At 42.7% G+C, this 26,085-nt stretch overlaps 1 pseudogene; it reads left to right on the top strand.

Moving 5' to 3' along the window:
- The window catches only part of LOC121992397, a 50,115-nt pseudogene that overhangs the window by 16,324 nt on the left and 7,706 nt on the right, over nt 1-26,085 (top strand).

Here is a 26,085-nt window from a genome sequence, read left to right on the forward strand (position 1 = left end):
AGGTGGCCTCCCGCGAACCTTCTACCGCGGCCGCCCGGAAAGGTGGCCTCCCGCTCAGCTCACCTTTTACGTCGATCGTCTCGACATTGACCTCCACGTGTCCTTAACCTCTGTCCGAATGGAACCCCTCCTTTGCTACCGGATCACGTGCCTCCCCCTCAAGTCTAGTCGAAGGAGGCTGCAAGTCCGACAGACTGGACTATCGGCCTGGTGACATGACGGCCGTTCTGTATCTGATGAGAATGCCGTTCGGCCTAGAACCCACTGACACTTGGAAAGTTCGACATGCTGGTGGGTGTCTTGCCGACCCAATGTCGGTCAACGCCGATGTCCTCCGAATTTCCTCGGAACTCGTGCAAATCCCCGCCATTAAGGCCGAGCACACACCCTCGCCTGCGTAATGGCGGTCATTAAATGCGCCCAATGGGGTGATGCCACGTGGCCAGGCGGCCGTCATCGCCTGCTCGAGCTGTCAGACTCGATGTGACCCCTGGTGCTTTGAATTCAACGGGCAGATGCGCTCCTCGGATCCCGTGCCCTGGATCGGGCGGTCCTCGAGCCCAACCTTTATAAGGTCGCTTCCTCTTCTTCTGCCGCTTCTGCTCTATCACGCTCGTGCCTTTGAAGGTTCCTGCTTCGTTCTTCGGCGAACCCATTCTCGACATTCCGGCCCTTCGCTCTCTTCTCCAACCATCCTCTTTTCTGTAAGGACTCTTTGCTCATTCCTTTTTTGTTTTCTTCGCGCTTTTTCTTTGCATTCCGGTGATGCCTGCGCATCGCAGGCACTGTTCCGTTCATCCCCTCCGTTGCCTTTTCTGTTTTCCCTTTGCTTTGCATCCCGATGGCAATGGCTAGTTCTTCTGCCCCCTCTCCCGGTGTTTGGTATCAAATCATGGAGAGTAGGTTTGATTCGGGAGATGCCTTCAAACTACTTAATACCTATGAAATCCCTGATGACCATAAACTGATTCTGGCCGAGTCATCCGACCGGCCCCATGACCCGCCGACCGGCACTGTTACCTTCTTCCGTGACCAGTTCGTAGGCGGCCTTAGGTTTCCGATCCACCCATTCATCTTAGAAGTTTGCAATTATTTTCGCATTCCGCTCGGCCAGCTCGTTCCAAATTCTTTTAGGCTGCTGTGCGGCGTAGTTGTGCTCTTCCGGGTGCACGATATTCCCCTTAAGCCCCAAATCTTCCATTATTTTTACTACCCCAAGCAGTCCGAGCTGGGCACCTTCTTGTTTCAAGCTCGGATCGATCTAGTTTTCTTTGATAAAATGCCTACCTCCAATAAGCATTGGAAAGAACATTTTTTCTACCTGCGTTTTCCCGAGCTACCATCCTTCCGGACTAAATGACAAACTTCGTTGCCGGCTTCTCCCGAACTGAAAAGGTACCGGACTGAGCCCGCTTTTCTGCATGCGGCGAACTTGCTGGCCGGGCTGAAGCTAGACATACGCAAGCTACTGCCCGAAGGGATGATGTACCTATTCGGACTAAGCCCGATCCGAACGTGGCTTCCGAACGGCTCGGGTAAGGAATAGCCTTCTCTCCTTTTCTTGGCGTCTAGCTGATTTCTTTTCTTTTTCTTGCAGCCGAGACTATGATGAAATCGGTGATGTTTGGCATGCTGAAGCGTAAGGCCGACGAGATAGAGGCGGCTGCTGCGCAGGAGGCGGAGAAACTGGGCCTCGCCTCGATCGGCTCTCACGAGGGTGAGAGTGAAGAGGTACGTACGGGGGGCGAGGCATCGGCCGCGCGACGGTCACCACCGATGCGGCTGGGGAGAACGCTCCACCGAGTACGCCATCGGCCACTCGGCCCTAGGAAGCCGACTCTGATGATGATGAAGTTCCGTTGGTTGGGCGTAAACGCCGCTGAACGGGCACCCCCACCCGCTCAACAACCTCTGCCATTCACGTGTCTGAACAGACGGACGATCCCCCTGCTCCTGCATCTGTGGAAGCGCTGTCGTCCGACCGGACCCAATCTCAAGGAGACTGGCCTGCCAACCCCGTCGCCGCTCAGCCTCTTACCTCGCTCCCTCCAGCTCGCCAGATAATCAAGCGCTCTCTCATTTGCTTTGAGCCGATCGGACAAACTTCTGCTCCTTCCGCGTCCGCTCAGTCCACTCCGAGCCGACACAGGACTATCAAGGCTCTGCTCCACCTGCCGACAGAGGAATATTTGCGCAAGGCTGACTAACCGTCGAGCCCCGAACACTTGATAACAATTCGGGGGCCCCTCGCAAAAGTCTGGGAGGACGCCCGAGCGCGCGTGGGTGTGATGCCACCTGGGCTGCTCGGCAACAACCATCTGCAACAAGCTACTGGGGTAACTTTTACAAGCTTTTTCTTCTTATCCTCCGTTCGGTATTTTACGTTTTTAACTGAATCGCAGCATTGGGTCGAGAGTATAGCGGTGTGCCACCGCTTAGCTTTCCTCGAGGAGGAATTCAAAAAGCTCAAGGTCTCTGGGGGGACCCCTCTTCAAGGCCCTTCCTACGCCGAGCTGAAGGCCGATCTGGAGAAGGCCAACAAATTGCTGGAGGCCGAACGACATAAATCTTCGGGTTTGTAAACCATGGTAGACCGACTCGAGACCCAGGTCAAGACCTACGATAAAAAGATTACTCTGGCCACAAATAGGAAGAATCAGGCCATCACTGACCTGGAGGCGAAGAATGCTGAAGCCCGGGCTCTTGAGGTCAAAGTCAGCGAGTTTACCGACTTGCTGGCTGCCAAGAAGAATGGCCGTTCGGCGGAGGTGGCCGCCCTTCAGACTGACCTGAAGACACTCCAAGAGGCGCTGGATGCCTCTCGCGTTGCCTTCACAGAATATCAGGATGCCGAGCCGAGTCGAGTCGCTATCATGCAGCAGAATTACATCCGCTCGGAGAAGTTTGTAGAGAAGGCCCGCGCTCGGCTCGTCCACGCTTTCGAGCTAGCTATCACCGCAACGGCTGACTATCTGAAGAAGAAGGGCCAACTGCCCGAAGACTTTACTGTTCCCGTCCGCGACTATGCCGACCTTCTGACCACGATTCCGGATGAGATTTTTAATTATTTAGAGTGAAGTCCTGTATGTATATTGGCCGTCCGGCCTCTATCACCCTTTTGTAATCGCCGTTCGGCTAGTTTTGTTGAATGAATCTTTCTATGCCCGTTTTCTTGTCTAATCATGCGCATCTGGACCGCGTGGTTTCTGAGCCCGTGCCTCTTGATATTCACGTTACCGTTCAGCAGTCTAAGGCCACATCACCGTAAGTTTCTTGGGCTTTTGTAATGCCAAGGCTGGACCCTCTAATTGTCGTTCGTCAATCTATAAGTCATGTCTTTAATCGCTGCTCGACGATCTTCCGGGCGGGACATTTATGGTTGCCACTTCAACCCTGGGGTTTAACGTCGCCGCTCGACGGTCTTCAGGCCGGGGGTTTATAGTCGCCAGTCCGACTCTAGAGTTTAACGTCGCCACTCGACGGTCTTCCGCGCGGGATATTTATGATCGCCGCTTCGACCCTAGGTTTAACGTCGTCGCTCGACGGTCTTCAGGCCGGGGGGTTTATAGTCGCCGGTCCGACTCTAGAGTTTAACGTCGCCGCTCAACGGTCTTCCGCGCGGGATATTTATGGTCGTCGACCCTAGGGTTTAACGTCGCCGCTCGACGGTCTTCAGGCCGGGGGGTTTATAGTCGCCGGTCCGACTCTAGAGTTTAACGTCGCCGCTCGACGGTCTTCAGGTCGGGAGGTTTATAGTCGCCGGTCTGACTCTAGAGTTTAACGTCGCCGCTTGGTGGTCTTCCGCGCAGGATATTTATGGTCGCTGCTTCGACCCTAGGGTTTAACGTCGCCGCTCGACGGTCTTCAGGCCGGGGGGTTTATAGTCGCTGGTCCGATTCTAGAGTTTAACGTCGCCGTTCGATGGTCTTCAGGCCGGAGGCTTTATAGTCGCCGGTCCGACTCTAGAGTTTAAAGTCGCCGCTTGACGGTCTTCAGGCCGGGGGGTTTATAGTCGCCGACCCGACTCTAGAGTTTAACGTCGCCGCTCGACGGTCTTCAGGCCGGAGGGTTTATAGTCGCCGGTCCGACTCTAGAGTTTAACGTCGCCGCTCGACGGTCTTCAGGCCGGGGGGGGAGGGTTTATAGTCGCCGGTCCGACTCTAGAGTTTAACGTCGCCGCTCGACGGTCTTCAGGCCGGAGGGTTTATAGTCGCCGGTCCGACTCTAGAGTTTAACGTCGTCGCTTGACGGTCTTCAGGTCGGGGGGTTTATAGTCGCCGGTCCGACTCTAGAGTTTAACGTCGCCGCTCGGCGGTCTTCCGCGCGGGATATTTATGGTCGTCGCTTCGACCCTAGGGTTTAACGTCGCCGCTCGACGGTCTTCAGGCCGGGGGGTTTATAGTCGCCGGTTCGACTCTAGAGTTTAACGTCGTCGCTCGACGACCTTCAGTAAGCTCGGCCGTTCGGCGTGCACTAGTTATGTCTTTTCATGATCTTATTCCTGCATTCAAAGGATAGCGTAGGACGGGAATACACTCAATTAATTACACAGGCGCACCTTTTACCCAGCTCGATACGGCTGGAGGTGACTAGCGCTCCATGGTCGTTCCAGCCGTCGTCCGTCTTGATCTTCAAGGTAGTATGCACCCGATCTGAGCTTCTTGACGACCTTGAAGGGCCCCGCCCAAGGAGCCTCCAGCTTGCTCACATCATCGACTGACTTCACCTTCTTCCATACTAGATCGCCGACCTGGAATGCTCTGGGGATTACTCGCCTATTGTAATTTTGTTTCATCCTCTGTTGGTACGCCATTAGCCGAACAACTGCTTTAGCTCGCGCTTCATCAACCAAATCCAGCTCCAGTTGTCTTCGCTCGGTGTTGCCCGCGTTGTATTGTTGCACCCGATCGGATTCGATCCCGACCTCTACTGGCACGATCGCCTCTCCTCCATACACCAAGTGGAACGACGTGACCCCCGTTCCTTCCTTAGGAGTCGTGCGGAGTGCCCATAAGACGCAGGGAAGTTCGTCCACCTAGCTGCCTCCGAGGTGGTCGAGCCGAACCCTCAGAATTCGAAGAATTTCCCGGTTAGCGACTTCGGCTTGTCCGTTACTCTGCGGGTATGCCACAGAGGTGAAGTGCTGCTCAATGCCGTACCCTTTGCACCATTCTTGGAGCTCTTGTTCGACGAACTGCCGTCCATTGTCGGACACGAGTCGCCTTAGGATGCCGAACCGTCATATGAGATGCTGCCATATGAATTTTTTGACCATCTGCTCGGTGATCTTGGCCAGTGGCTCTGCCTCAACCCATTTGGAGAAGTAGTCCACCGCCACCAGTAGGAACTTCCTCTGCCCGGTCACCATAGGTAAGGGTCCCACGATGTCCATGCCCCACTGGTCGAACGGACAGGATACCGTCGATGCCTTCATCTCTTCCGTCGGTCGGTGGGAGAAGCTGTGGTATTTTTGGCAGGAAAGGCAAGTGGCTACGGTCCGAGCGGCGTATTCATGGAGAGTTGGCCAGAAGTACCCGGCTAACAGGATCTTCCTAGCTAATGATCGGCCGCCTGGGTGTCCTCCGCAAGATCCTTGATGTACTTCCTTCAGTATATATTCCGCGTCCTCCGAACTGACGCACTTTAAAAGCGGCCGAGAAAAAGCTTTCTTGTAAAGCTGGTCCCCGATGAGGGTGAACCGACCAGCTCTCCTTCTTAGAAGCTGGGCTTCATCCTGGTCGGACGGAGTGACTCCTGACCGCAAAAACTCTACTATAGCCGTCCTCCAGTCGCTGGGGAACGTGAGACCCTCCATCCTGTCAATATGTGCTACTAAGGATATGTGCTCGATTGCAGCGCCGATCGGTGTTATTGAATTAGCCAGCTTTGCCAACTCATCTGCTGCCTGGTTGTCTGCTCGGGGAATCTTTTGCACGACCACCTCGCCAAAGCTGGTCTTGAGTCTTTCGAAGGTCTTCACGTAGAGTTTGAGCCTTGCATTGTTGACCTCGAAAACTCCTGAGAGTTGCTGAGCGGCGAGCTGAGAGTCAGAGAAGATAACCACTCGGCTGGCTCCTACATGCCGGGCAGCCTGCAGTCCCGTATGAGGACTTCATATTCCGCCTCATTATTAGTAGCTTGATAATCCAACCAAACGGACAGATGCATCCGCTCCTCCTGTGGTGAGATTAACAGAATATCGACTCCGCTCCCGAGTCGAGTTGATGACCCATCCACATAGACCTTCCATGAAGCCTCAAGCTCGGGGCTCTGTACTTCCGTGACGAAGTCTACTAGGGATTGCGCTTTAATTGCTGTGCGGGACTGGTATTGAATATCAAATTCACTGAGCTCCGTGGTCCATTTAATCAGCCGTTCGGACGCCTCTGGGTTGAGGAGGACTCTCCCTAGAGGGCTGTTCGTCATGACAATGATTGTGTGCGCCAAAAAATAGGGCCTGAGTCTCCGGGCGGCGAGGACTAAAGCGAATGCAAGCTTTTCGAGACCAGTGTAGCGGGACTCAGCATCCTTTAGGATATGACTTAAGAAATACACAGGCTGCTTCTCGCCATTTTGCCTTATTAGCGCCGAGCTGCCTGCTCGGTCGATGATAGGTAGATACGGAGCGGTTCGCCGACGGCGGGCTTAGCTAGTACAGGTAATGAATTCAGATACACCTTTAATTCTTCGAAAGTCCGGTCGCACTCTGTGTCCCATTGGAATTTGGCAGCTCGCCGCAAAATCCTGAAGAATGGCAAACTCCGGTCGGCTGTCTTGGAGATGAATCGTGACAAGGCTGTTATCCGTCCAGTGAGGCGTTACACTTCCTTTATGCTTCGGGGCGGTGGCATGTCCTGCAGCGCCTTCACTTTGCTAGGGTTCGCCTCGATGCCCCGTTCGGTAACAATGTAGCCCAGGAATCGCTCCCCTTTCGCCCCGAACAGAGACTTCTGGGGGTTCAACTTAACTCTGTACATTCTCAGCGTCCGGAAGGTTTCTTCTATATCTGCACACAGGTCGACCGCTCGGAGTGATTTAATAAGTATGTCATCTACATATACCTCCAAGTTTCGGCCGATCTGCTTTCGGAACACTCTGTTTATGAGCCGTTGATACGTGGCGCCCGCGTTCTTCAGTCCGAACGACATTACCTTGTAGCAGTAGGTGCCGTCCGCCGTGATGAAACTCACTTTCTCCTGGTCTTCTCGGGCGAGCGGCACCTGGTGATAACCCTGATATGCATCCAACATGCATATCAGCTCGCATCCGACGGTTGAGTCCACCATTTGGTCGATCCGGAGCAAAGGGTAGAAGTCCTTTGGGTACGCCCTATTGAGGTCTTGGAAATCGATGCAGACCCTCCACTTGTTACCCGGCTTGGAGACTAGCACCACATTCGCCAACCAGCTCGGGAATTGCACTTCCCGTATATGGCCGGCTTCCAGCAACTTTTCGACCTCCGCTCAGATGATGACGTTCTGCTCTGCGCTGAAGTCCCGCATTCTCTGCTTCAATGGCTGAGCATCCGATCGGACATGGAGCTCATGCTGCGCTACGCTCGGCAAAATGCCCAGCAACTCGTGGGTTGATCATGCGAAGACATCATGGTTGCGTTGTAGGCACTCGACTAGCTCCTTCCTCTGGTCCTTCTCCAGGTCAGACGCTATGAATGTTGTAGCTTCTGGCCGGTCGGGCTGGATCTGTACTTCCTCCTTTTCCTCGTAAACTAAAGTTGGAGGCTTTTCAATCACGGTATTTACCTCGAGGCGCGGTGTTTTCCGCGCGGACTTGGACTCGGCTCGGACCATTTCCACATAGCATCGTCGGGCGGCCAGCTAGTCTCCTCGGACTTCGCCCACTTGGTCCTCCACGGGGAACTTGATCTTCTGGCAGAATGTGGAGACAACCGCTCGGAATTCGTTGAGTGCGGGTCGCCCCAATATGACATTATAAGCAGAGGGGGCATCGACCACTATGAAGTTAGTGGTTCTCGTTCTTCGTAGCGGCTCCTCACCCAGCGATATAGCCAGCCTGGTTTGGCCGACCGGCAAGACCTCGTTGCCGGTGAATCCATACAAGGGGGTTGTCATTGGGAGCAGCTCGGCCCGATCAATTTGCAGTTGGTCGAACGCCTTTTTGAAGATAATATTGACCGAGCTGCTTGTATCAATAAAAATGCGATGAATAGTGTAATTGGCTATTACCGCTCGGATGATAAGGGCGTCGTCGTGCGACACTTCGACTCCCTCCAGATCCCTAGGTCCGAAGTTGATCTCGGGACCCTGCGCTCGCTCTTGGCTGCAGCCCACTGCATGAATCCTTAATTGCCGAGCGTGTGACTTCCTGGCCCTGTTGGAATCTCCTCCTGTAGGCCCCAGCGATAATGTTGATTTCGCCCCGAGCGGTATTGCTTCGATTTTCCTCCTCCCGAGTGGAGGGCCTTGCTTGCTCCGGTGAGACTCGGGGGTTGGCCCTCGGCGGATGAAGATGTTGCCGCTCGACCGACTCCTTGGTTCCACGCCGCCCGGTGTCTTGATGTCTGGGGCGCCGATCAGGTGAAGGGGATCGCCGGCGATAGCTTCTAGGCGCGGGGTGAACGATCGGCGGAAGGCTTCGACAGTCTCGGGTGTTGTGGGTGGCTGACTGGTGAAGCAAACAGAACATGGGAGTCCATATCTTTCCCTTCTGCTTGGGCCGATCAACCACCACATGCTAGATGGCTTGCGATCTCGGTTCGTGGTGCGGACGTAATCCTTCGGCCCGAGGTCTCCTTGGCGGTTGATGGCTGATTAGTTGCCTCCGCTTGGTTGTCGTCGGCGGCTCGGCCTGTGCTTCTTTTCTTCTCGCCGCCTGGGCTTCTTCCACATTGATGTATTCATTGGCTTTGTGTAGCATGTGGTCGTAGCTGCGAGGCGGCTTTCTGACGAGCGAGCGGAAGAAATCGCCGTCCACAAGCCCTTGCGTGAACGCATTCATCATGGTCTCCGAGGTGACTGCCGGGATGTCCATGACCACCTGGTTGAAGCGCTGGAAGTAAGTTCGGAGCGTCTCCCTCGGGCCTTGTTTTATGGCGAACAGGTTGACGATGGTCTTCTGGTAGCGCTTGCTGCTCGCGAAATGATGAAGGAAAGCTGTGCGGAACTCTTTGAAGCTTGTGATTGATCCGTCCGGCAGTCTCCGGAATCACCGTTGCGCCGATCCCGAAAGGGTGGTGAGAAATACCCTGCACTTTACACCATCTGTATATTGATGTAAAGTGGCCGTGTTGTCGAACTTACCCAGATGGTCATCCAGGTCGGTGGTCCCGTTATATTCTCCGATCGTCGGGGGCGTGTAGTGCCTTGGCAGTGGATCCTGAAGAATGGCCTCGGAAAACTGTCGATTGATCCGCTCGGGGGATGATTCAGCCCGAGGTGCCTTCCCCTTCATAGCATCCCGTACGGGCGCTTCATTTGATGACCCTTGATTGGCCTGTGCCAGCTTGGACGGAGTCTGGAATAATGCCCGATGAAACGGAATAGGGGCGGGCGGCGCATTCCCCGGAGTGCCGGTCTGACCTTTATTCTGCGCCCATGTGGAGTATTGCTCCGGTCGGTCCTCCTCCGTCGCTCGGCCACTTGATGCCGAAGTTGCATGTTGTGCTAACCGCTCGGCTAGCGCCTTCTGCTGCTGTTGCTCCACGATTCTCGCCGCTCTTGCCTCAATAAGGGCGTCGAGCTCCTCCTGAGAGAGTGTCACAGTGTGTGGTCGACCAGTTCCTTCCATCTTCTCTGCTTGGATTCAGGTGACTTCCCACAGACGGCGCCAATTTGATCCTGTCCGAACTATGAGTTGATGAAAGCTGGGGACGTGACGCTCTCTGCCGGCTCCGCGTAGACGCCGCGATGACGTGGACCTTCAGCGAACCTGCAACAAAGCCGTGCCGGGAAGGAGTTCCCGGCGACGACCCTCCGACGCTCAAGTCAGGCGAGAAGAAAGCTGAAGCAAAATAAGGAGAACTGTAGCTACAGTATATATGATTACATACCTCCGTCGAAGTCTGGGGGTCCTTATATAGGCCCCCGGGGAGGCGTGTGCACGCTCCTCGACGCGTGAGCGCTTCCCCAAACATACCTCAAAATGGATGTGTCAGAAAAGCACGCCTGACGCCATATCGCAACTGTCCGAGCATATCTCTGACATGACGGTGGAAACTTCCTTCGTACGATCTTCTGTCTGGTTCAGCCGCCGACCATGTTGTCTGTCGGCGACACATATCTTGAAAAGGATATCTCTGGCCGTCCCCTTTGTACTCTTCTGCACCTTCTATCTTTTATCTGGCCGAGCGGGAGAGACACTCGGCCATACTGGTCGGGCCGAGCGAGTGGGCCGCTCGGTCATATGCTCGGCTGAATAGCGCCTATGTTAGCCTACGGCCCTGAGCGGCCACTCGGCCCAGTCAACTGTTGTATGTGAATCCCTGAGCGTCGGAAACTCGAACCTTAGCCTTAGCCGAGTTATCTTCGTGCCGACCTGACCTTCTACCGCGACCGCTCGGAAAGGTGGCCTCCCGCTTCGCAGGCCTTCTACCGCGGCCGCCTGGAAAGGTGGCCTCCCGCTCGGCTCACCTTTTACGTCGATCGTCTCGACATTGACCTCCACGTGTCCTTAACCTCTGTCCGTATGGAACCCCTCCTTTGCTACCGGATCAGCTGAGAAAGAGACTAAGAATTAAGAAAGTAATGAATGAAGCAAAGAATAAAACTTTTGAACTATTATATCAAAAATTGGATACAAAAGAAGGGGAAAGAGACATTTATAGAATAACTAAAGTGAGAGAAAGGAAGACTATAAATCTTATCCAAATAAAATGTATTAAAGATGAATATAATAGGATACTAGTAAATGATGGAGAAATAAAAGAGCGGTGCAAGAAGTATTTTCATCAACTTTTTAATGAAGGTTTAGGTGACCAATTTAACTTAGGTAATTTAAGTAGGTCAAATGAGTATAGAAATTTAAATTTTTATCGTAGAATTCAAACTTCAGAAGTGGAACAAGCTCTAAATGAGATGCACAATGGAAAAATCGTTGGACCAAATGATATTTTGATAGAGGTATGGAAGTGCCTAGAAAGACAATGTATTAAATGACTTGCAAAATTATTTAATATGATATTAAATGTGAAAAAAATGCGTAATCAATGAAGGATAAGTACTCTTGTTCCCTTATATAAGAATAAGGGAGACATATAAAATTATGCAAACTATAGGGATATTAAACTAATGAGTTATACCATAAAACTTTGAGATAAAGTAATAGAAAAAAGATTAAGGAAGGAGACCATGGTGATCGAAAATCAATTTGGGTTCATGTATGAAAGGTCGACAATAGAAGTTATACATATTTTTAGACAACTAATTGAAAAATATCGGGAACAAAAATAAGATCTACACATAGTATTCATTAACTTAGAAAGAGCTTATAATAGAGTCCAAAGAGAAATTATATGGAGAATTCTAGAAAAGAGAGGTGTTAGCGTAATATATATTGAACAAATTAAGGATATGTATGAGGATGTAATGACCAGAGTAAGATTCAAGAAGAGTAACTAAATCATTTCTAATAAAGATATGGTTACAATAATGATCAATTCTAAGTCTCTATCTTTTTATACTAATTATGGACGAACTCACTACACACATTCAAGACATAGTATCGTGGTGCATGTTGTAGATGATATCGTTTTGGTAGATGAAACACGTGAAGGAGTAAATACTAAACTAAAATCTTGGCGGGAAACACTAGAAGGGAAATGGTTTAGGCTTAGTAGAATAAAGACATAATATATGAAATTTAAGTTTAGCAATATTAGACGTAATGAGACTATTGTTAAGATAGGAGATGATAAGCTGCTCGGAACTGAGAGTTTTAAATATTTAGGATCATTTTTGCAAAACAATGGAGGGATTGAGAGAGATGTCTTACATAGAATACAAGTAGGATAATTAAAATGAGGAGAGCGTTAGACATTTGACCGTAAAGTACCTCTAAAACTTAAAGGAAAATTCTATAAAATCGCTGTTAGACCTGCTATATTATATAGAGATGAATGTTGGACTATAACTCGAGCACATGAGCAGAAGATGAGAGTTGTAGAGATGATGATGTTAAGGTGAATGTGTGGACATACGAGGATGAATAAAATAAGAAATGAGAGTACTAGAGAGAAAGTCGGAGTTGTATCTATTGAAGGAAAACTCCGAGAGACACATTTAAGATGGTACGGATATGTACTTAGACGATCAATAAATGCTCCAGTTAGGTAATATGAAACTATGACAAACACATATCAAATGCGGAAGAGGAAGACCAAAAAAGACTTGATTAGCAATAATAAAACAAAATAAAATTTATTTAAGTGTAGATGATGATATAGTAGGAGATAAAACTCAATGACGTAAAATGATCCATATAGCTGCCCCCACCTAGTGGGATAAGGCTTGGTTGTTGTTGTTGATAATATTTGTATAGCTTTAAGTTTAGATCATAGAATTGCATATATAGCTACTAATTTGTCAGTGTACAACAAAAAATTGTTGAAATTAAAATTATATTAAATGATTTGGATTGAATTTACTATGAGAAGTACAATCGTTGACCAATCTCATTTGGTACCATCTTCTTTGGGGAGTTAGCATATAATGACCATGTTCTAGGGGAGCTTGAGCCGTGCAAGTGCTCGTCCGAGTCAAACAAGTGGAGTCTTGGAAATGATTTTCAAAATGAGCAAAATTTTTTTACTTAGCTTTGAGATATTTACTAAAAAATTATAAAGATTTAAATGAAATAGATAGGTGGAAAAGGCAAGCCTCTATGTACCCTATCTTAACCGCTATGACTCGTGATGTATAAACGTTTTCAATATCTACACCAATGTCAGTCATATTTTAGTGTAGTTTTGTGTTGAATGATAATGGAAGCCGCTTGAATGAGGATGCTTTGAAGATGTGCATATCTCAAGAATTGGTCGAATGCAGAAGAACGTTGGTAAGATGAAGCTGGAATCTCATTATTCTTTGAGTGATATAACAGGACCAAGTCAAGCATGATTTAACCCACCTAAGCCTCACATTTGGTAAGTATAAGGCAATTAGAACTTCATCAATCTTGATCTTTCTGAAAGAAGTATGTAGATAACCTATCTAAATGGTCAAAAGTTAGAGTGCGGATCATATGCATAAATGTTTTTTCTTTAAATTTAAGAGGGAATATTATACTAAATTTGAGATGCAAATCTTTATATTGTACCAAATTTGAGTTGTAAATATTCATATTATACAAAATTAAAGATTGAATTATGTTAATGTCGAGATTTTAACTGAATTTTTTTTTTTCAACTTTTTATATTTTTCTAATTTTAAGAAAATTTTCCCTTTTATTATTTTAAATTAAATAACCTGCGAGCTTAAGTTGGCATGGGCCTGGTTCATGCCAAGTGGGGGAAATGTTTGAGCTGGTCATGCCGAACATGCTAGATTAAGCCTTGGCATGAGGAAAACTGAGCCCTTTGTGTCCATTCGTGGTCCATTGGCACCTCTACCAATGGCCTAATCACTGACTAGGTTCTCATATATGTGCCAATAAAGTAACTTTTTTTTTTCAGTGTCTTAGGAGCGAGATTATATTTAATTACTTGATCTGTTTATATGTTGTTTTGGTTCTCCTTTCTTCTTGGCTAACAGCTTGGGAAACGTGTGGAGTCTATGGTTTTACCACTAGAATTGCTTCAGCAGTTTAAGGATTCAGATTTTTCTGATCAATTAGAATATGAAGGGTGGAAAGCTAGAAATCTGAAGGTTCTTCAAGCAGGATTGCTACATCATCCTTTAGTTCCACTAGATAAGTCAGATACTGCATCAGAAAGGTTTCATCAATTTATAGTTGGAGCTTCAGACAGGTCTATTGTGACTGGAAAAAGTTCAGATATGCAGCTTCTATGCAGTATTCTGTTGCCACTTACTTACAGATCTTTAGATGGACGTGGTTCTGATACATGCCATTGGGCAGATGGTTTTCCTTTTAATCTGCATCTTTACCAAATGCTTCTCGAAATTTGTTTTAATAGCAATATTGCTGAAGGAGCAATGATTGATGAAATAGATCAAGTTCTAGAGTTGATTAAAAAGACATGGGCCATCCTTGGGATAAATCAATCCTTACACAATCTGTGTTTTACTTGGATCTTGTTTCACAAATTTGCTGCTACTATGCAAGTTGAAAATGATCTGGTATTTGAAGTTGATAATCAATTAATTGAGGTTGCTAATGATGCAAAAGCAACACAAGATCCAGCTTATTCTAAAATTTTGAGTTCAATATTAACCTCAATTATTGGTTGGACAGAGAAAAAACTGATTGCTTACCATGACACATTCAATCAAAGCAACATTGAATATATGCAAGTTTTTGTTTCATTGGGAGTAAAAACTGCAAAAATACAAGTTGAAGATCTTTCTAATGAATATGGATGGAAGAAGGGAGAAGAAACTGATATATCTTGTAGCATAATTGATTCATATATCAGATCATCGCTTCGTACTGCTTTTGCTCAGGTATTTTGTTTGATCCTTCAGGTTGAGCTCATTTCTGTATATTAAAATCTCATATCTCTATTTTAACATCTTAAACTTTTTTGCTTCATACATTTTAATGTTCTCATCTCTCTATATTACCACATCTTGTACTTGCTCATTTCTGCTATATTAGCATTTTGCAAATATTGCTTCCTACTGTCTAACACTCTGCTCCATAATAAGATCCATACAAAGGGAGAATGATCATCAATGGAGGAGACAAAATACCTAAAACTAAAATCAAAATTTCAAGCCGTTAATGAACACGACTATGACCACAAATATCATATGAACTAAAGAAAACAATGTTAAACACGCTCGCTAACTCAACCAGAAAATTAGGATCTAAGATGTTTATCTAGTTGACAGGATTACACTTAATACTATTAAGATTGGATAAATTTGGAACTATGGTTTGTAGATTCTGCAGACTAAGATGCTCCAAACAACTGTGATTTGAAGAGGAGAGGAGTCATCACTAGGTTGGATTAATATGTAGTTATTGTCAATTGATACAATCTTGGAAATTGATATCTTGTAACAATCAGATTTCAAGTTCACAACTCCTGAATAAAATAGTAAAGGTTAAAGAGAAAATTTGATGACTTAGTAAGTTTTCTGATAACAAACTAAGTAAATTCACGCATATAGAGAGCAAAAGAAAGTGGCAAAAATGGAGTAGGATTAAGCTGACCATGCCCTTCATTGATGATAGTGATCCTTTGTCTAGGATGATACCAGTAGGAGAAGAGGTTGGACTATTGATGTAAGATTAATGAAAAAAGAAATATTTCCAATATACACTCGGAATCCGTTGAATGTGTAACCTTGGTTTTTGACCTAGTGATTTGTATCATCCATGCAACAGAGTAATCTTCGTGAGCTATGTATGTCGTGGACTGAAATTGTTATGGATGGAGTTCAGATTGAATGTATATATTCTATTGCATTTCAAGTTTGGGTTTAGTTTTTAGGTTTCTACATAAATCCTGAAAAAATTCGACCTAAGCTAGTTGCATATTTAATATATTATATGTAACTTATACTATTACATAGAGTATATAGTTAACAAAACTTAATTGCTCATTTATTAATTATTAACTTATATTGTTATTATATAGCATATACTATGATATAATTATTAATAAACATAGCCAACCCTATGGTTGGTTATCATTACCCAGCTTTACCTGACTCTTACTCGCCACTTGTTGGTTCATTCCTTGCCCCAACTCTCACTCTCCTTGTTCAACAGGTGGCAGTCCTTGTTTCTTGTCTCATGACCAATCATTTTGGTATCTACTAGGTTTGATCATATCTGAACTGAGAATTTAATCTGAAACATGTTTGAATTCTCTGAAATTTAGTTTTGAATACTCTGAATTGGGAATTTAGTTTTGAATTATGTTGCTTTGATTTTATTGCCATATTGCCAGACATTACGTATCTTGCAAGAGTAAAACCTAAAGTCCATAAAAACCTGAAAAGCAAGAAAATCCAAAAGTCTGAGTTTGGGGATCTTTTATACCTCGAACAAAATCAGTTCTGGCGCAGTTTTTCTTAAGACCCAACTTGACCAATGGCCACCCATACTCAACTAAAGCTAAACAATGGCTCACCTATAGTAGAGAGCCTATTGCTAAGAAAATAATTGTGAGAAATTTGCAGGATCGAAGAAATGCGCTAGAGGGGGGAGGGGGGATAGTGCCCGTGGTTTTTTCACGTTTTTTTTTTTTAAAACTCGGATTAAAAGATGTGTAGTGGAATAACAGAAAGAAAATAGATACAATTGGTTTTACTTGGTTCGGATCATGTGACGACTCCTACTCTAAGGTCCACCGACCGCTTTTATTGGGCAATTCACTATCAATTCGAAAATATACAAAATATAAAGATACATATTTTGATTTCAAAGTAAATGTACCGACAAAAAGAAAGTTCCGGTGTATAGCGCATTTGTTGGAGCAGTGTCGTAGTCAAACTTGAAGCAGTGTGACGAGTGTTTTGAGCTTTGAGTTGAATGAAGACTTGTCTTTACAGCAGTGTTCGAACCCTCCTTATAAAGGAGAATCCAGGCGCCTCTATGCTTTAGAGGCTCCTCAATCGAAGCTTATCTGATCTGCACTCGTCAAGCATTATCCATGTCCAGGTGCTTCAATTCCCTTGAGGCGCCTTGGTTGCTGATGTTGCGAGCTCTGAGCATTACTCCCTTTGGTCGCTTCTATCCTGTCCCAGGTGACTCAATCCCTTTGAGGCGCCTGGATTTGATGTGCGCCGACCAACTAGAAGTCGCCACCTCAACTTGCTCCGCGTGCCGAGGTGATAGAGGCGCTTGAATCCATTTCAAGCGCCTGTATAGGCTTTAGGCGCCTAGATTCGTCCAACTGCTTGGATAAGCTCTTCTAGGCTTAGTTAATTCTACAACATAGAATTAGCATAAATAAATATATAATATGAAATAACATAAATTGACAGTCTCATTCGATCCTAACTTTCGGATTTCACTTAAACCCTAAGTCAAACGGACATTAGTTCCCTCGATGGGGAAAGCGTTCTCACCTATTCCCTCAGAAAAATTTACTTTTGCCAAACGTCTATTTGGACTTTTGCTCAACCTCCGATTTTGACCTCCGGGACTTTCACTTGACGTTTGATCCTCGACCCGCCTAGACTTCCACCTAGTGTATGCGACCCTAGGACTTTCGCTCGATGTCCTTGATCAGCCAAGTCTTCTGTTTAATCTACTCGACTAGGACCTCGTGCCCAATCCGTTGACTAGAATTTCGTTGCCTAGCCTCAACTAGGACTTGTCTGCACACTCACATAAGCTTGTTAGATCACAACAACCTTTAACTTTGAACTTTTACTAATATCAAAATATAGGTTTGATTAGCTAGTGCTTTCAGCACCAACAAAATTTGCTTCAACTGAGTCATTTTTCTATAAGATTAAATTTTGATGAAAATCACGAGTTATTTCTGAAACAATTCTGATCTGTAGATGTCAGCAAGGAGATGCATCTTTTTTAAGAGGCCGAATTTAGTAGATTTTATTAAGTAGAGTAAGAATTAGGTTCTTTGGCGCTAGTTTTTGTTTTATGGCAACTATTAAACTATAGCTAAATTTTATGACGGAGAAATTGATGCTCCTAACATGCTGCTTGTATTTGCTTGTATTTTGGCTTGCTCTCGATTATGGTGGGAAGGTGCTGATCATAGCAAAAGATGAGTGTGGACTAGGAATCATATGAATTGATTGGAAGTGGATGTGCGGATGTTGATTCACATCTAGAGCGGGTTAGAGGGGCTACATGTGTTAGCACTGAAGACTGAGAAGAAGCTGATTGCAGACCTTGGATGATGGAGAAATCAATTTGGTTTTGAATCTGGTTTCTTGGGATTAAAAGTTATACTCATATGAGCCAATTTAGCATAATTTGGCATTGAGTGCATGCTCAAGGATTGCGAGTGCAGTGGTTGAGAAATCAAATGTGTAGTCTGGAAGAATTTTATAGATATGTGAAGTTTCTTGCATCTGCTTCACTTTTGTGATGTTTCTATGGTTGAAATCTGAACAAAGGAAAGGTTAATGAAGATCAAAATAGCTGTGCACTGGATGAAAGAATTTGTGCGATGGGCATGCTGGAGTTGCAAGTTCTTGTAGATACTCATCTTCTACAAAGTGCAAACAAAGGTAATCATTGCTTACTACACTTGCCTTTTCCATGTGCTCAGCTACTCTAAGTCCACTTGATTTAGGAGGTTGAGTTGTTGTTTCTCCCATCTAGTGCTTCACTAGTGGTTATATTTCAAGTTTCCATCAGGAAGCTAGTGGTGGACATGAAAGTTCGTGCGCATGTGCAAGGATAGGAGGGGTTGGGTGGTTCTGATATTGTGAAATGGGGAATAATTTCTGCCTAAATAAATTTAGGTATCCTCTGATACATGTATATCAATTACATTAAATAGATTTTCATAAAGATTTTTGTATATTACAATTTTATGTTTCAATATTTTGATGGTCCTCTCATGTCTAATGTCCATATTAATATTCATTTTATTTTTCTACTCATTGTGATTTTGAGCTGATAATCGAATTGAAACAGAAAATGAAACAAAGAGAGACAAGCTGGCGATCATCAATTGACCAGAATACTCCAGTTCTTTCCATTCTTGCAAAGGATGTTGGTGCTTTAGCAATTAAAGAGAAACAGTTGTTCAGTCCGATACTAAAGAAATGGCACCCCCTTGCTGCAGGTGTTGCCGTGGCAACTCTTCATTTTTGTTACGCGAATGAGTTAAAGCAATATATATATGGTTTAGTGGAGTTAACACCAGATATAGTCCAAGTTCTTAAAGCTGCAGACAAATTGGAGAAAGATCTCGTCAACATTGCTGTTGAAGATTCTGTCGATAGTGATGATGGGGGTATGTCATTGATTAGAGAGATGTCACCTTATGAGGTTGAATCTGCTATTATGGATCTTGTAAGAGCATGGATAAACACTAGAATAGACAGATTAAAGGAGTGGATTGATGAGAACTTGCAACAAGAGGTTTGATATTTTTCCCCTTTTACTCGAAAGCACATATATCTGTTAGGGTATATTCCACGGATATTAAAATTTTGAACTTGTCTTCTTTCTATTTCTCTTTTTGTGGGATTCAAGTATGACAGTTTGCCTCTTTAAGCTACTTTCTTGTAATGATTAGCAGATATAAGCTAACCATGACCAAGACATTATTTTTTGTGTGGAGATATTTTAAATTAATAAAATTATCAATCTAACATGATATTCAAAGTATTACTAGTCTTTTCCTTTTCTGGATGATTTTTCTTATATATAGTTATTGCTTTGGTTGAAGGGAGCCTTGACGCCATGGTAAAGTAGTTGTCGTGCGACCTAGAGGTTGAGTTAAAGAAACAACCTCTTACAAAATAGGGTAAGACTGCGTATAATAGACTTTTCTCTGAACCCGTATTGGCGGAAGCTTCGTGCACCGGGTTGACTTTATAGTTATTGCTTTAGTTGATTAAGTGACATTAACTCTTTTGGTATGACCTTTGTTGCATATTCGATGTGATGATCCACACGTCTAGGTAGAGGGTGTGAAGAGACGAAACCCCTTAATCATAGATTTTGTGCAAAACACAAACAATGAAATGATTAGATACTTAGGGGTGCTTATGTGTGTTTGGTTGTGTTAAGAGTATGAATACATAGCAGAAAATAGGTAATAAACATGAAACAGTCATTAACACAATGATTTAACGTAGTTTGGAGACCTTGCTCTTAATTTACGATTTATGATATATGTCGGTGCAATTGAGCCTTTAGTGGTTCAATGTGACCTTAATTTTGATGTTTAGGCAAAAGATTTATAGTAGGTATTGTGTGTATTTGATGTGTGTTTGACTGTAGGGACTTGCATGAATATACATAAAGCTAGAGAGCTTAGTGTTTTGACGTGGTCAAGTGATGATGGTTGTTGGCTTGGTGTGGCCAAGGTGACCCACTTATTGGCTTGGAGGTGTGAAGATATCATAGAAGGATGGTATATGACATTCGAGGGACTATAGGACAAGGAACACTAAGCTGCTGTTGGAATAAATATGGAGTTATGACCTGGCGCGATTAGATTGACAACTTGATGATTCAAGGTACATAGAGATTAGAGAAGGTTGCATGAGTTAGATCGAGGACTGCAGGACAAGGAGCATTGAGGCAATACGGGTGATAGTCATTAGAGAGGCAAACTATCTATACAAGAGGTGTAAAGGATGTCAAGCGGAGCTGAAGGTTCGGTTGCATCCGAGGGACATATGGTCTAAAAGTAGATGGCTAAGGGGCAAAGTTTAGTTGTAGTGGTAACATTTCGGTGAGCTGAGTGTTAAGTGAACTATATCATAAGCAGAAGACCTTGTAATTGGTCATAGTCAGAGTCAATAATAGAATGTTAATGGACAATATTCAACTCATAACTAGCAACCCAATGTCTCAAATGGCTTCGAGGCATAAAGGTTGTCTGATAAATTAAAACTACGAAGTTGTGGTAAATTGGGATTTATGTTTTCAGCAGTAGATTGATGTGGATTCGAGTTGACTACAAGTATAGTTGACTGGGACAGTCAATTGGGTCTGAGGAGTTAGCAAACATAATTGTTCTGTTTGTGGTTGAATTGACTAGGCAGTCAATTGATGACATTAGTATGACATTAATCAACTAGTTACCCACGTGGTAAGTAGAAAGAAGTCATTTGCATGATAATGGTTGGATCGGAAGGACCAACCAACTAATAGTGCCAGTGCTAGTGCCAGTCAACTACTGGCAGGTGGACAACAAGAGACATTAGAGAATTGAAGACTAGAAAAGGAAAGCTCGGTGGAGTTTTCATGGCTGGTGAAAATAAGGTTGTTTAGGTTTTATTAGAGCTTCTCCCTTCTCTTAAAATTTTTTTATAATGCATTGATTCTCTTGATCGTGTAAGAGATTTCTTCACCTCCGATAGATGACTGAAAAGAAGAAAGATAGTGACTTTTTAGGAGTGATCAACTAATAGATCATAGGTTGTGGAGTAAGAGCTTAAGGGTTGCCAAACCATGTTAAATATTGTCTTTGCGAATGTAAGTTTTTCATTGCCTATTTCATATCCACTATGCTAATTATATGTGACCATTCTAGCTCGATAGCCAGACTATAAATCATATTTGTAAATTAATGATCGCTATTCATCCCCAAATAACTCAGACATTTGATCCCAACAAGACATTTAATGCATCACCTTTAAAAAATTCCATTGAGAACCACCTATTCACAAGAGGTAACCTATTTACAATATGTAGGATCAGTGACGTCGATAGAGTTGGTTAGTAGGGGTTGAATATCGATCCGTCTTTTCGCTCTTGTTCTTTCGTTCTTTCTATCAGAGTTGGTTACTAGTAGCGGAAATATAACAATAAAGACACAAAAAAGAACATCGGCGGTTTACTTGGTTCCTAACCCTCAGAGTTAGTACGTCCAAGGCCTAATTACAGGAGACACCTATCCATTAGTTTTTTTCCTTTTCGGAAACCTTTCAGAGGTGGAGAAACCACTTACAGTTTGTTTTACAGTCACAAATAATATAAAGAGTTAGCACATATATAAAACAAACCAAACAAAAAGGATGACAGTAGATCCGGAAGTCCTGAGCGTAGCGCACTCCTCCTGGAGTTTCCCCGGTCGCAGAGCTTTGCGGCATAGCTTTCTGAGCACAAAGACAGTAGTAGCATGAAGAATTTTATAAAGTGATTCTGAGCGCCTGGACTAGTCCCGGGTGCCTGATATCGACCTCATCCGATCCAAATTCGCCGCACGTTATCATGTTGATCAGATTTTGGTCCAGTCGGAAAAGTCCCGGGCGAGTGGAACAGTCCCGAGCGCATGGACTAGTCCCGAGCACCTGGACCAGTCCCGGGCGCCTGGACTGTCCAGGCGCATGGACCAATCCAGGTGCTTGGGCTCCAGGCACCTGGAAACAATCTGATGTGAGCCAAGAAGAGGCGTTGAAGGGAATTGGGGGACCCATGACAAGGTCCAAGACTAAGAGAATGAATCAAGCTTTGGAAGGCTTAATAATGGGGCTCAAGGAAAAGGAGGATCAATGCATAATGGAGGCAACAAATAAATGGATAACATTCCTTCAATTTGAAAGTGAAATTGGACCAACATAAGGAACATTTTTGTATGCATTTTTGGGGTTTTTTTTTCTAAAGTGACTTTTGATGTCCTTTGTGGGGTTTTAATGTATTTTTTAGAGTTCCTAAGCTAGTATAATAAATACCATGCATGCATGGTTGCATTAAGTTAGTATTAGGGATTAGTGGTTGCATTAGTGGATAATAGATACCATGCATGCAAGCATGATATTTATTGCATAATTAGTGCATAGTAGATCTTAAGGGATGTTAAATAGGAGAACTCTTGTTTGGCAAATCAAGTAAGTTTTGAATGAAAATTTGAGTTTCTCTTTCGTGAGAGCTTCCTTCTAGTTCTTAGGTAAAGAACTAATTCTGATCTTATCAAGGTAACTTGTGGCGATCAAACCCCATGACTTATCACTCACCTTCTCATCTTGCTTGAGTGTGGCGTCAATACCCTTCTCCAAGCTGAATTTCAAGGCGATCCATTTACAAGGTTCTTTATCACAATCCAGGTGCCTGGATTTGCCCAGTCCAGGCTATAATGCTAGTTGCCTTCCATTTGCTCCCTAGTCTTGCTTCCAGCTCTAGATTCCTACAAGACAAGCATACAACAACAAACAAGCAACCTAAATCTTAATCCTGTAAGTCTACTTGACCTACTAGACTTACCTTTTGCTTGGAGGTCCCTCCTTCAAGTCTACCACCTAAGGGTTAATCCCTTAGGATCAAGTCGTACTCTGTAATCTACCCGACTTACTAGGCTTCATGCTTAGAGTTCATTCGTCTCAGACTTCCCATTACTTAGGGTTACCTACCCATAGGGTTTTTCACTGCCTAGCTTCACTCACTAGGACTTTCATGATTTAGCTTCACTCACTAGGACTTTCACCACCTAGGTTCACTCACTAGGGCCTCAATTCACTCACCAGGAATTTCACCACCTAGCTTCACTCACTAGGGTCTGATTTCACTCACCAAAACTTCCACCACGTAGCTTCACTCATTAGGCTTCCATTGCCTGACTTCACTCGCCAGGACTTCCCCTTGCCTAACCTCTAGTTAGGACTTTTCCTTGCTAGTCATCTAGTCTTGACTAGACTTTTTCTTGTAAATATCAAGTCCTATTTGGATCAACCTTTAGTCAAATTAATCAGACTTAGGTACATTGTCAAACATCAAAACTCTGAAAGCTGATTGCACCAACAATCTCTCCCATTTTGATGTTTGACAATTTTCTTAAGTTAGGTATTTGGTATTTAGGGTTTTATACCAAAGTTGGGAGTCGAAATATTTTTAACTTAAGACTACTCTCCCCCTTTGACACACATCAAAAAGATTACCTAAGGTCCCTTAGTTTTAAACTAACAATTTTGAAAACACTCAAGGAATCTTTGTTTAAAACATTTGTTTTCAAACATTATTTTTGAAATAGGAGCATTTTTGAAAATATCACTTATGAAATTGCAGTTAAAAATGCAAGAATTTTCAAAAAGTTTTCAAGCACAGTTTGAAAGAATTTTGAAAATTAACTTTGAAAGAATTTCAAAAATTATGTTTGATTTTTCAATCAAGACTCCCTCTCAATTTGACACTTTCTTAGGAATCCTTGTTAACTACAAGGAGACATCCTATGTGTCTTAGGGGTTGATCCAAATTAAAAGAACAACTAAAATATTTTTCAAAATATTTTTTAAACAAAGTTTTTAAGGAAAGTATTTTTAAAAGTTTTCAAAAGTGCTTTCAAAAGTTTTCAAAAAATATTTGAGAATCATGGGGTTCAAACTTTTTCAAAAAGATTTTTTAAACTTTTTCAAAGAATTTTGAAAAGTATATATGCCATGTTTTAATCAGAACTCACTCTCAACTTGACATATCCTTAGAAAACCTTGGTAACTATAAGGAGAACTACCTATATGTCTAGGGGTTTATCCAAATCAAAAGATCAGTTAAAATACATTTTTCTAAACATAAATTTTTAAAATGATTTTTTCAAAAGATTTTCAAGTTTGTTTAAAGATTGTTCATATATCTTTCAAAAATATTTGTAAGAAAATATTTCTAGATTTTTCAAGGAGTTTTCAAAGATTTAAAAAGAATTCTAACTTTATTATTATTTTTTTTAAAAAATAAAATTTCCAAAATATTTTTTTTTAAAGTATTTTCCTGAATTTTCTGAAGCACCTCTTTAACTTGACACACCTTAGTTAACCTTATTAACTATAAGGAAATCTACCTAAGTGTCTAGATGACTTGGTTCTAGTGTTGACCTTGAGATGTGAACGTCTAAGTACTAGTCAACAATTAATATTTTTATATAGATTTTTCAAAATTTATATATATAAATACACCTAATCAAGCATGAAATTCATTAAAACATTATTATGTTAAACCACTATTTTGAAAATAATTTTTAGAAAATTATCTATGGATTTTGAAAACTTTTCAAAATATTTTCAATTTAATAGTCCTTATCATCTCACCCATTCTAAGTGTTTCAACATAATCAATAACGATACACTTATGGGTTTTATGAGATATTTTGTCAGTTTTATCTGATTTAAAATTAAGTTTGAATCTAAGGATTAATTGACCTTGTGTTAGATTTAAGTTTAACAGTTAGTCAATTAAATATATATTTCAAAAATTGGTTTCCAAGCAGAGGTAAGGTACATGACCTTCTTGGGTATCAGAGCAACGACCACTTTCTAAGACAAAACCTTTGAATGAAATTTTACATTTAATCAACTTGTTGAGAAACCTAGTCTAACTAGTCTAGGATGTGGCGAGGTAGCTTTCTTAATGCACTATCATCTTGCCCCACCTTGATACGAGGTTGGGCAAGTATCAATCAAGTTTAAGTCCTTAACCATTCTAGAATAAGTATGAATAAAATATTAGTATGAATGACATGACATTTATTAACATGAATAATGCATATACATGACAAGTATGTATGTGTCAAACAAGTCAAACAATTTATAGTTGATTTCTAATGATGCATCAAATTATCGATTTGATACATTTCATGTGAACTTGCAAATGTGTTAATCCACTTTGACACATTTTGATTTTTTATTAATTTAGTTGTTTTATTTGGTAAAATTTTAATAATTAGTTTCATAATTTATCGTACTTGATTATAACTTGTTTTATGATTTTTAATTTCTTTATTTTATTTTTCAAAGTATTAATGTTATTTTATTTATTTATTTATTTTTAAAATGTGGATTCAATTTGTTAAAATTTGTAGATTTTCTTCCTTGAATTTTAGTATTTAATTTAAATTTGTTATTCGTTATTTCATAATTGAATGGTACATTATTATAATTGATTAATTTTGAATTATTTATTATTTCATAATTAAAGGGTACTTTATTATAATTAACTAAATTTGATTTTTTTTGTTAATTTCTTTATTTTATTTTTCAAAGCATTAATGTTATTTTATTTATTTATTTATTTTTAAAATGTGGATTCAATTTGTTAAAATTTGTAGATTTTCTTCCTTGAATTTTCGTATTTAATTTAAATTTGTTATTCGTTATTTCATAATTGAATGGTACATTATTATAATTGATTAATTTTGAATTATTTATTATTTCATAATTAAAGGGTACTTTATTATAATTAACTAAATTTGATTTTTTTGTATTAAAATTTGAATTAATATTCTTAAAATTTGTAAATTTAATTTTTGGATTTTTAAGATTTAATTTTGAATTTTTAAGATTTGAATTTATCTTATCTTTTGAATTTGTATCTTTAAGATTATCTTGATTGTTAATT

This window comes from Zingiber officinale, chromosome 6B (genome assembly GCF_018446385.1).
Source record: "Zingiber officinale cultivar Zhangliang chromosome 6B, Zo_v1.1, whole genome shotgun sequence".
Classification (NCBI taxonomy): Eukaryota; Viridiplantae; Streptophyta; class Magnoliopsida; order Zingiberales; family Zingiberaceae; genus Zingiber; species Zingiber officinale.